Raw genomic sequence first — 9159 nt, forward strand, 5'->3', positions numbered from 1 at the left:
GAAGGGGATTAAAACAGCAGAACAATGTTGGTAATTGTATCTAGTATGTGTTGCTGCGTATCATGTCAGTCTCTAACGTTAACGTTACTGAGTGTAACTACTCTGGTCTTAAAAGAATGTTACGCATCGAACTGATGTCCACAATCATATTTATGTGCCTCTTGGAACAAGTTAAAAACACTTTTAAGGGTTATACTTATGTGAAGGTTATAAACTTTAGGGTAAACAGGGAAACTAGTAGTTTGTGTTTTTCTAACAAAGTGACGGCAAAAACTGGCTTTTTAAGGATTAATATTCTGAACAGGACTGATTTGGTATGCAAAATGGCAAAATAGTATATATCTATATACAACGATGTGCAAGGGTTGACAATAGTTATACAATGTGCACAAACTTGATTGTGTTTTCTTTTATTTCTTCTTGCAGATTGATAGCGACGTCATTGGTTTTATGGATGATGCCACTCTTCAAAAATACATCCCCTCCTACGGAGACCGAATTGCCATCTTTAATTATTGTAGAAGTAAAAAGCCCACATCAAAGCGAATAAAAGGACGTTATGAAAGACTGAGGGAAAAAATGGCACTGAGATCGGAAAGTTCTCAAGGAAACGCATCAGGTACAGAAACAAAACAAAAAAAGACAAAGAAGCTGAAAGCCACAAGAAAATATTGAAATAGTGTCATTGTGAATCCAGCCTAACACAACCAAACAAGTAAGGGCAAAACAAGGAGATGGCACTAGAAAAATCGACTAATGCTGGTTTGAATGAAATCCTTGAAACAGGAAATACACTATTTTTTCCTGATGGAACATCACCTAAAGGAGCTGAATCAGAGTTCGACTTTGAGGTGTGGGATCTTAAACAAAACTGCCTTACAGCTGAAATGTGCCCTTCAATTAGCACAATTTACAAAACTGTGCAAATGACAATGTTGCGATTTTACATTGCCACAAAGCCAGAACCTTCTGCAAACGCAGTGACACAGTTGAAGAGACATCTGAGTTTCAACTTGTCTCGGGTGAAAATGACGACTACACAGATGTCATTGTTTTGGACGACACACAGCATTCACTAGACATTTCTAGTGATCCTGAAATCACCTTTGGTCCTCATTTTGGCATCGAGGAAGATGAAGACGACACACTCATATTAGAGAATGTTCCTGTCCCCGCCAGTCCACTTGAGGCAGAGAAACAACTAACAATCATTGTACATCATGCAAACACCCTAGCTGACATGATTACTGCCTTTTCTGATGCAGATATTTTAAACAAATCATTGAATGTGAGGCGCATTCTCCCAGACAACAAGGAAGAAGCAGGCAGTTGTTATTGGGTACTGAGGGATGTTCTCAGATGCTTCTGACAATAATTATATTAGAGATGCACACTTGGGACAACAGTTAAAGTGCCCTTCATTTGCCATGATTTTCCTGCTGAAACATGGAAGGCAATTGGAAGAATCCTTTTGAAAGGTTACCAAGATTGTGAATATTTCCTAAACAAACTTGCACTGCCTTTCCTTGAACAGGTGCTGTTTGATAATGTGTACAGTGACCTCAAAGCATATTTTATCCAACTTGTGAGCAGCCAAGAAAGTGAAGTTTTGATGCAAGCGCTGACTGATTTCACTGCAGTTGACACTGATGACCTTTTGGTGGTTCTCGACAGCTATGGCTGTAGAAGGAAAGTCAGCGCAGAGAATCTGCCTAACATAATTGAAGAAATTGCCCACAAAGAGATGGTCCAAAAACTGATGTTCGTTATTGACTGCTGGAGGGAGATTAACCATGAACATTTCGACCTCAGTCCAGAGGCACTGACTAAGTTGTTGTCTGACCTGCAACCCACCACAAAAAGTCTGCAAACTAGTGAAATTTGATGTTGATTTGACTACAAACCAAAAAGGAGGTAGCAAATCATCTGAAAAGATTCATCAGAGCTAGATGAGAGTAAACTTCAGAAGTTTCTACGGTTCTGCACAGGATCTGATCTCATCGTGACAGACAGGATCTACGTGAGATTTGAGAAAATGACAGAGTTCACAAGAAGACCGATTGCGCACACATGTGGGAATATTCTGCACATAGCTGACAGCTATGAGAACTTCCCAGATTTCCATTCAGTGCAATGCAGTTCTTGAGAGCAATGTGTGGGTTATGGGCATTGTTTAGACTCCAACAACAATTACCCAACCAATCCAAACTGTTAAGAGTTTTTCATGTTTGAAGTAGTTGTGCGGAATTGCAAGTAATGGTGTGCTATAGATACTGTATATATTTGGGACCTAAAAGAAGCACTTCACCAGGACCTTTAATAGTTATAGAGATTTCCAGCCGGCCAGAAGGGAGCCCATCTTTCACTACACAAACTTGGTGGTGTGTTCACAAACTACAACAAACTTGCATATTGACTATTATTCTCCAGTTGCACAACACAAACCTGACTGGACAGAAATGTAATTTGTTCATGTAATTCAAGACCTTTTAATGCTGCTAAGATGTTTAACACTAGAACCACCACCGGGGTCAAATTGACAGTTCATTAGAATGCATTGACTTTTAAAGTAAAAGTATTGCTTTAAAAAGAAAAATTGTCCTGTGGTATTGGTATTTTGATAAGCAATTTTGTTAAATTGTTTCGTTTATTAACGGTACAACATAGGGTTTCGTGAGGCGGTTGTCGTTGTTGGGTGAAAAGCAAACAGCTGCGGAGCACAGCGCGAGCAGTCTCCCGTGAGCGGGAGCGCGCTCCTTCACTACACACTGTCGCTATCAATCTGTCTCTCTTTCTCAATCAATCTATCTCTCAATCTATAAGGAACTGCAGTAGACAAAAGGCGTTGCTATAGCAACACGTCATGTTTGTTTACACGCAAAATCAATAGCGCGAAAAGGGGTGGGGTCAATATGACCCGCTTGGCGGAAATAGGTATAAACGGCAATTATTTTGCCGATTTCTTGTATCTGACTTCATATTGACAATTTTTAACAACATAGGGTGCTACATAACACACTTTCAGGAAAAGTCACGGACTGGGAGACTTTAATATGTTATTGAAAAAAAGTTACATACAATAAAAAACAGCTCTGGGTCCAATTGACCCCGTTGGCGGTTCTAGTGTTAAGGATTCAAACAAGAACTGTGGCATGCTTCATTATTCTTATATGGAAACAAACAGTTTTAAAATACAATGTACTGTTTGCTCCCTCTTACTTTTTGTGTAAATTGTAAAATGATATGCCACTTGCCCAGGTGAATGACTTGTGTAAAAGCATGAAAGTGTAGCTAACCCCTTATCTGACCATTGACTGGAATATAAAGTTGCAAAGCAAGTGCCTTGTTCAAAGCATACTTGTTTATTTAGAACATATTTTATACTAGTGTCAAAAGTAATTAAGACATCATCTTAAAATAATGCTTAAAATGTTTTTTGATCAAATGTTTCCTCAGGTGTCACATTTCCTTGATTCCAAATGTCTTGTTAGAGTTTCAAGTGGTGGACTGGTTGGCTCTTTTAAACAAGTAGATACACATACACACACTTTCCACACACACACACACACACACACTTTCCACACACACACTTTCCACACACACACACACACACACACACACACGTGCATACAAACAGACTGAACTAGTCTTCTACCAGTTATCTTAGTTATGAGAAGTTATGATTACAATTGTTTGCTTTTTACTAAGATTGCAAGTATTGCTTTGATACGGAAAGACATCCTGAAGGTAAGTTGTATTAAGTCTCAACATCTGTTTTGCAGGCATTGTTGTGTGCAACAATACTTTAATAATTGTTATTGCACTGGCACAATGCAGGCAGATATTTGTTCTGTTTCTATATTTCACATCTTGTGGATCAACCAATAATTTAAAAAAAAAGCAATGCAAAAGGGTTGTAACTTTCCGGTCATCCTTGTGCGGAATTCTCATGTTTTGTTAAATGTTACTTTTAACATTGAAATGTAAGTTAAAGTTACATTGTGAATCAAATGTATTTTCTTACACCACATTTGTATTCAGGTCTTCGATTGAATGTTGATAAAGTTCCCTATTCTTATGGGTATAAAGTGATTGAATAAATAAGCTTTGCAATAGTTGTTCAAGACTTTTCTAAAATATCTTATCGTAATTCATATTTGACACTAATGTGTGAAAAGTAATTAGTCATTTGGCATTAAAAACAATGATAAAATAAAATTGCTAATTAAGAACACTACCATTTAAAATTCTGTTTATGTATGCTTTGAATTCTTGATGCCTTTTTTACATATTAAATTTGTATTTAATTGTCGAGAAATGTTATCCTTTATTGTCTTAAAGTCAAAAAAAGAAATTCAAAACTAGGTTGCAATGTTATGGTGAATACAGTTAAAAGACTGATGTATATCAATACTGCCAACATATGATGAATACTGCACTGACATACTCATTGTATCTGCATTGGATAAAGTGTGCTCCTATTAGTATGAACTCACAACCAAGCTTCCCAAAGTCTGTTCACCTTAAGTTATTACGGCTACATTGAGTTTCGAGAATACATAAATGTAACCACATTTTTGAAATACTCAAAGTAACTGAAATAAATAAATAAAATGTGTTACTGCATAAAGACAATCTGATCCATTTAATTAATGTGTTTTGCAAAAAGGTGTGAAAGATGCATCTATAGGTTAAATCATTCAATTTATGCTTACACTTTTGCAAGAATGTGATTAGACATTTCTTTGTAAAAACAATGGAGTTATGCTGAAAAATAACATGTTAATTATTGTATGCATATGTGGCAATCAATAAGTCATTCTAAAGTTATATTTGTATTCACTAATACATGGCACTAGCAGGTTTTGTATGTCAGCGCATGGCGTTGTTATCCTTTCTTAAAGGAGGAAGTTTGCCCAGTCTAAGCAAGGCCGTCTCAGTTGCAGCAAACTACATGACAAAATTAATGACTGGCCTCTTACTGCTGTTAGAGCGCACATGAAAGAATCTGGCAACTGAGTGAAAATTAGCAATCAGTTGTTACCATTGTGTAACAAATAGTAAACTATTTGTGTATACAATGTAGAAAAATGTAACAAAGATGTGGCCCATACATACAGTACTATTAAAAAAAACTGTTGAAAAGCTGTAAAGAAAAATGAAAATAGTGTTTCTGAGAGACAAACCTTTAAGGAATACATGAAATACCATTGACTATGATTTGTATTGATACATTTGACTAAATAATTACTTATTTTTAAAGTTTTTTAACTTATACTTAAAGTTTTGTTCTGAACAATATTTTGTGTTTTGCATAATGACATGTACGCTACATGTACCCTTGATCAAATACTTGTCGTCGTATTTCATCTCGTAACAGGATGTATAGATCAGCTGCAGCAAATGGATCTGCTGGATCATCCCATCCGTTTTCCGCCATGAGTAGACAACACAGTTCAAAAACTGTTTTATCGCATGGAAACTGGTCTTTGGGAGTACACTCTTCCATACAAAAATTGACCTCTTCCATGGCAATAGGTTTGAGTCTATCCTCAGCACTGTGCAACTCTGGGAATGAGTACATAATCACTGGCCGACCAGATGTTGTGTCATCAGTTGATCTTGGTCTGATTTTGTGGGGATTCCAGGTGTTGACCACTTCATCAAGTTCATCCTGCATAGAAAAAAAGCACAGTAAATGTAGACGACATGTCTTAAGAAGCTTTCGGACATAACTTCTACCTGTCTAGATGGAGGCTGAGGTTGCTGCAATGTCCACGAACATAGTGAATTATAATATTATTATTACTCACACTACCTTTATTAATCTGAAGTATAGTTTAAATTATTAAGTCATCCAAATCCTGCCCTGCGGGCATTGTTGTGCTCCTTCGTAGGAGGGGTTGTAATATGGCAGTTGAAGTTGAATTGTACATCAGGCAATAACGTTGCTTTTAATCTGCAAAGAAGAAGAGAAAATACATTGTTTAAATATTGTAAGGTTAAGACTCTTCTTCATATTTTACACAGTATATGCTCAGTAAAAGTGTCCATTACGGAGTACTGATCTTATTTATCAGGAACACTTTATATGCAGGAACAAAAATCCTACCTTTAATTTAAAGCCAGAAAGTGTTAAACACTCTTACTGTTAACCTCACTAACTTGTTTCATAAAATGTGTATTTTTTCACATTATCATTTTTCCCACAACCACAACTGCCTTACTCCATTCTAGACGAGATGATGTTTGAGATTTGGATCATTTGTTAATAGCCTTCTGCTAGCTGCCTTGTTAAGTACACTTAATGAAATCTCTACAGAAACATGAAAACCACCAGGCTGTTGCTCTCGTTTAGTCATCACTGTTCCAACAAGCACAAACTTGCGTGTCAACAAACTAAACTGTTATTTACTGAATTAGATGTGAATTTTTAGTTGTTTTTACATATTTATAACTCACCTTTTGTTCTTCCATTTGCAATATGGTTTCCTCTTGGACCCCTCTGGCGCGCATAAATTCACTCACGTCCTCCATTGTTGCCTACTGCAATGTGTAAGTCTCTCACTGAATCTGGTTCTCTACAATTACCGGTATTTCTGACTTTAAAGTCAGAATACTGACTTTTTTTTTTTTTCTGAGAAAAAAAGTCTGAATTCTGAGATTAAAGTCAGAATTCTGAGATTAAAATCAGAATTCAGACTTTTTTTCTCCGAACAAAAAAAATGTATGTGGCCCTAATCCTTTTCCGTAGAGATGAGGGCACTTTCCAGTCAAAGAATCCAGAAAATGTCCTTCACATCACACACAAAAAAGACCCGACCTGACAACAAGGCCAAGAGTCAAATGAATGCTTATACAATGATTTAAATGCAAATTGAAACAGCACTTCTCTGTATCTTAATCAAATCAACAAAGTACACTGAACATATTCCTACAATTATCCTATTAAAGAAACAATTTTAAATACAAAAATTATCAGTCAGCTTATTTTACACATCTGTCACACATGTTATTATTTAAACAAAGTGTACTAAACTCATTTTCGGCCAACCTATAACCAGCCACAGTTAGCTCCACTTTGCTCATATTCCATAACAAATAACAGACTAAGCTGTGGTCAATGCCCCTTCAATATGCCACAACAGGCGGCAAAGCAACGTGAAGACCACCGCCAAAACCAGCGCTCCGCACACATTAAAGCAACACGGATACACGCTAGGCTAACGCGTTAGCAACGGTTAGCCGCGGCTAATTTAGCATCGATAATTTCATTAAAATACATATTTAACATCCGTATTTTCTCATGCAACTCACCAAGGGTATCATATAAGAGGCAATTATCTTGGAGAAAAGTAGCAAAGTCTGTCAATCTATGTCAAAAGTTGTCCAAATAACTACAATCAAAATCCACAGTGCTACTGAGTCATCGTCCCAAAAGGATAAACAGCGCATCTCACTTCCTGGTAGACGGGCAGACACGGGGCGGGTCTAAACTTTGATTGGCTTAGCCTTGCTTTACAACCACTTTAGATGGACAGGGGATTTATCTAATCACACTCATTTAAATGTTTTCATGAAGAATTGTCGAAATCATGTTGTCCTAAATTGCATATTGTGTATCAATATTGTTTCTATTTTAGTTTCAAATAATTTATATTGTTTGTGTATGTAGTGCTCAGCCTTAAAGAGCAACTTGCAGGTTTTTTTTTTTACTACATTTATGCTTAACCTTGCCTGAAAATTACAATTAAAAATGTTAATTCAGGATTTATTTGATATGTTTTACAAGACATAAGGGCAGGAATTCAGAGGAAAGGGAGCCGTTTTGAGCTCTGCTACTAAAAACTGCTTTTTTTTAACGTCATACGTCAAACGATTCATATTACGTCACATGGGGGAGTTAACTTTCTTGGACTCGTTCTCTGCCCAATCCGCGGTAGTAGTTTGTAGTTGGTTTGAGCGGTTGTGATTTAGTGAGCTGGTATTTTTTCAGTAATTTTACATTGCATTTCACCATTTGTAATCATGGTGAGCTTGTGTTTTTGCGTTCGTTCCTGGGTGCGTTGTGCATCCACCTCCCTGCAGCACATACTCTCCACAGCTTTATCAGGAAACCGTATTACTTCTCTCTCCCCGCCCCCCCTTCGCTGCTCTCTCTCTCTCCCCTCCGGTACACGGCACCGTAAGACGTAGTGTGGAGTTGCATTAGGTAACGCTGTGGTGGCTGTACTGTTCCAGCCGTCTCCTTTGTGTTTGTTTGTTTCTCCCTGTCTGTGTTGTTTGTGTGGGCGTGGTGGCTGTCACTCCTGGCTCCCGGCTCAACCTCCACTCACCTGCTGCAATCAGTTGTGCACCCTCCCCGACTACACACCTGCTTTCCATCAAGCCATTTACAACGGCATATCAACGGAGGCTCCACAACCTTTCTCCGCCAGATCGTCAAGTATCAGCCGTATCTCGCGTCTCCCCTCCGGTCAGCACCATAGTGTGGAGTTGCATTAGGTAACGCGAGATACGGCTGATACTTGCGCATTAGTTTCTGTTATGGATCAGTATCAACAGTCCTGCCAGTAACGTTACTATATTATCAATACTACTTTAGTTATAGCCTCAGTGCTTGAATTGGAATAAAAAAGGTGCCAGTACTCTAAATCAGCAACAAGTATTTGGCACAAAGTCATAGTATATCCTATAATGCTGGTGGGTTTGTCTCTTTACTGTATATTTTAGAAAGGCTCACTGTACGTAAACAAAATGACTCAGGGTGCATCTGATATTAGAGGGGGTGCAGTGGTAAAGTGCTAAGTTAGATGCATCAATCTGGTGCAATTTGAGAGAAAAATGAAGAGATATATGGATACCTCTCAACATCCATAATGAAACAACTGTAAACAGATTTACTTTTTCTTTATGGATATAAAAGAAAGTAAAGCTTGACTCCTACTGGCTGGTTAAATGACTCCTCGTCCCTGAGGCCACTACCAGTTTTTTGTGCCATTTTGCTGGATTTATTTGTCAATAGCGTTGCTGCACAAAGTGATAGCCCTCTAGTTTAAATCTACTACCCAAAAAGAAACATAGGCTATGGAGATGGGTTACTATTTAAAAAGAATTGCAAATCTATTTGGGAACAGTGGAGCCGGGCCTCAAATCCTA

General features: G+C 37.7%; 1 long non-coding RNA gene across 2 annotated transcripts; it reads right to left on the minus strand.

Moving 5' to 3' along the window:
• Positions 1-3600: 3600 nt before the first annotated feature.
• Positions 3601-7460, minus strand: LOC307042307. 2 transcript variants are annotated; one of them, XR_013809070.1, is made up of 4 exons: positions 7318-7460; positions 6463-6823; positions 5819-5959; positions 3601-5674 (listed from the first exon to the last, which is right to left on the minus strand). It is a non-coding gene; the product is annotated as an uncharacterized lncRNA (long non-coding RNA). The 2 variants fall into 2 exon arrangements; XR_013809071.1 differs by having other exon boundaries at positions 5819-6823.
• Between the last annotated feature and the right edge of the window lie 1699 nt (positions 7461-9159).

The sequence above is a fragment of the Notothenia rossii genome, assembly GCF_949606895.1.
Source record: "Notothenia rossii genome assembly, chromosome: 6".
Taxonomy (NCBI): domain Eukaryota; kingdom Metazoa; phylum Chordata; class Actinopteri; order Perciformes; family Nototheniidae; genus Notothenia; species Notothenia rossii.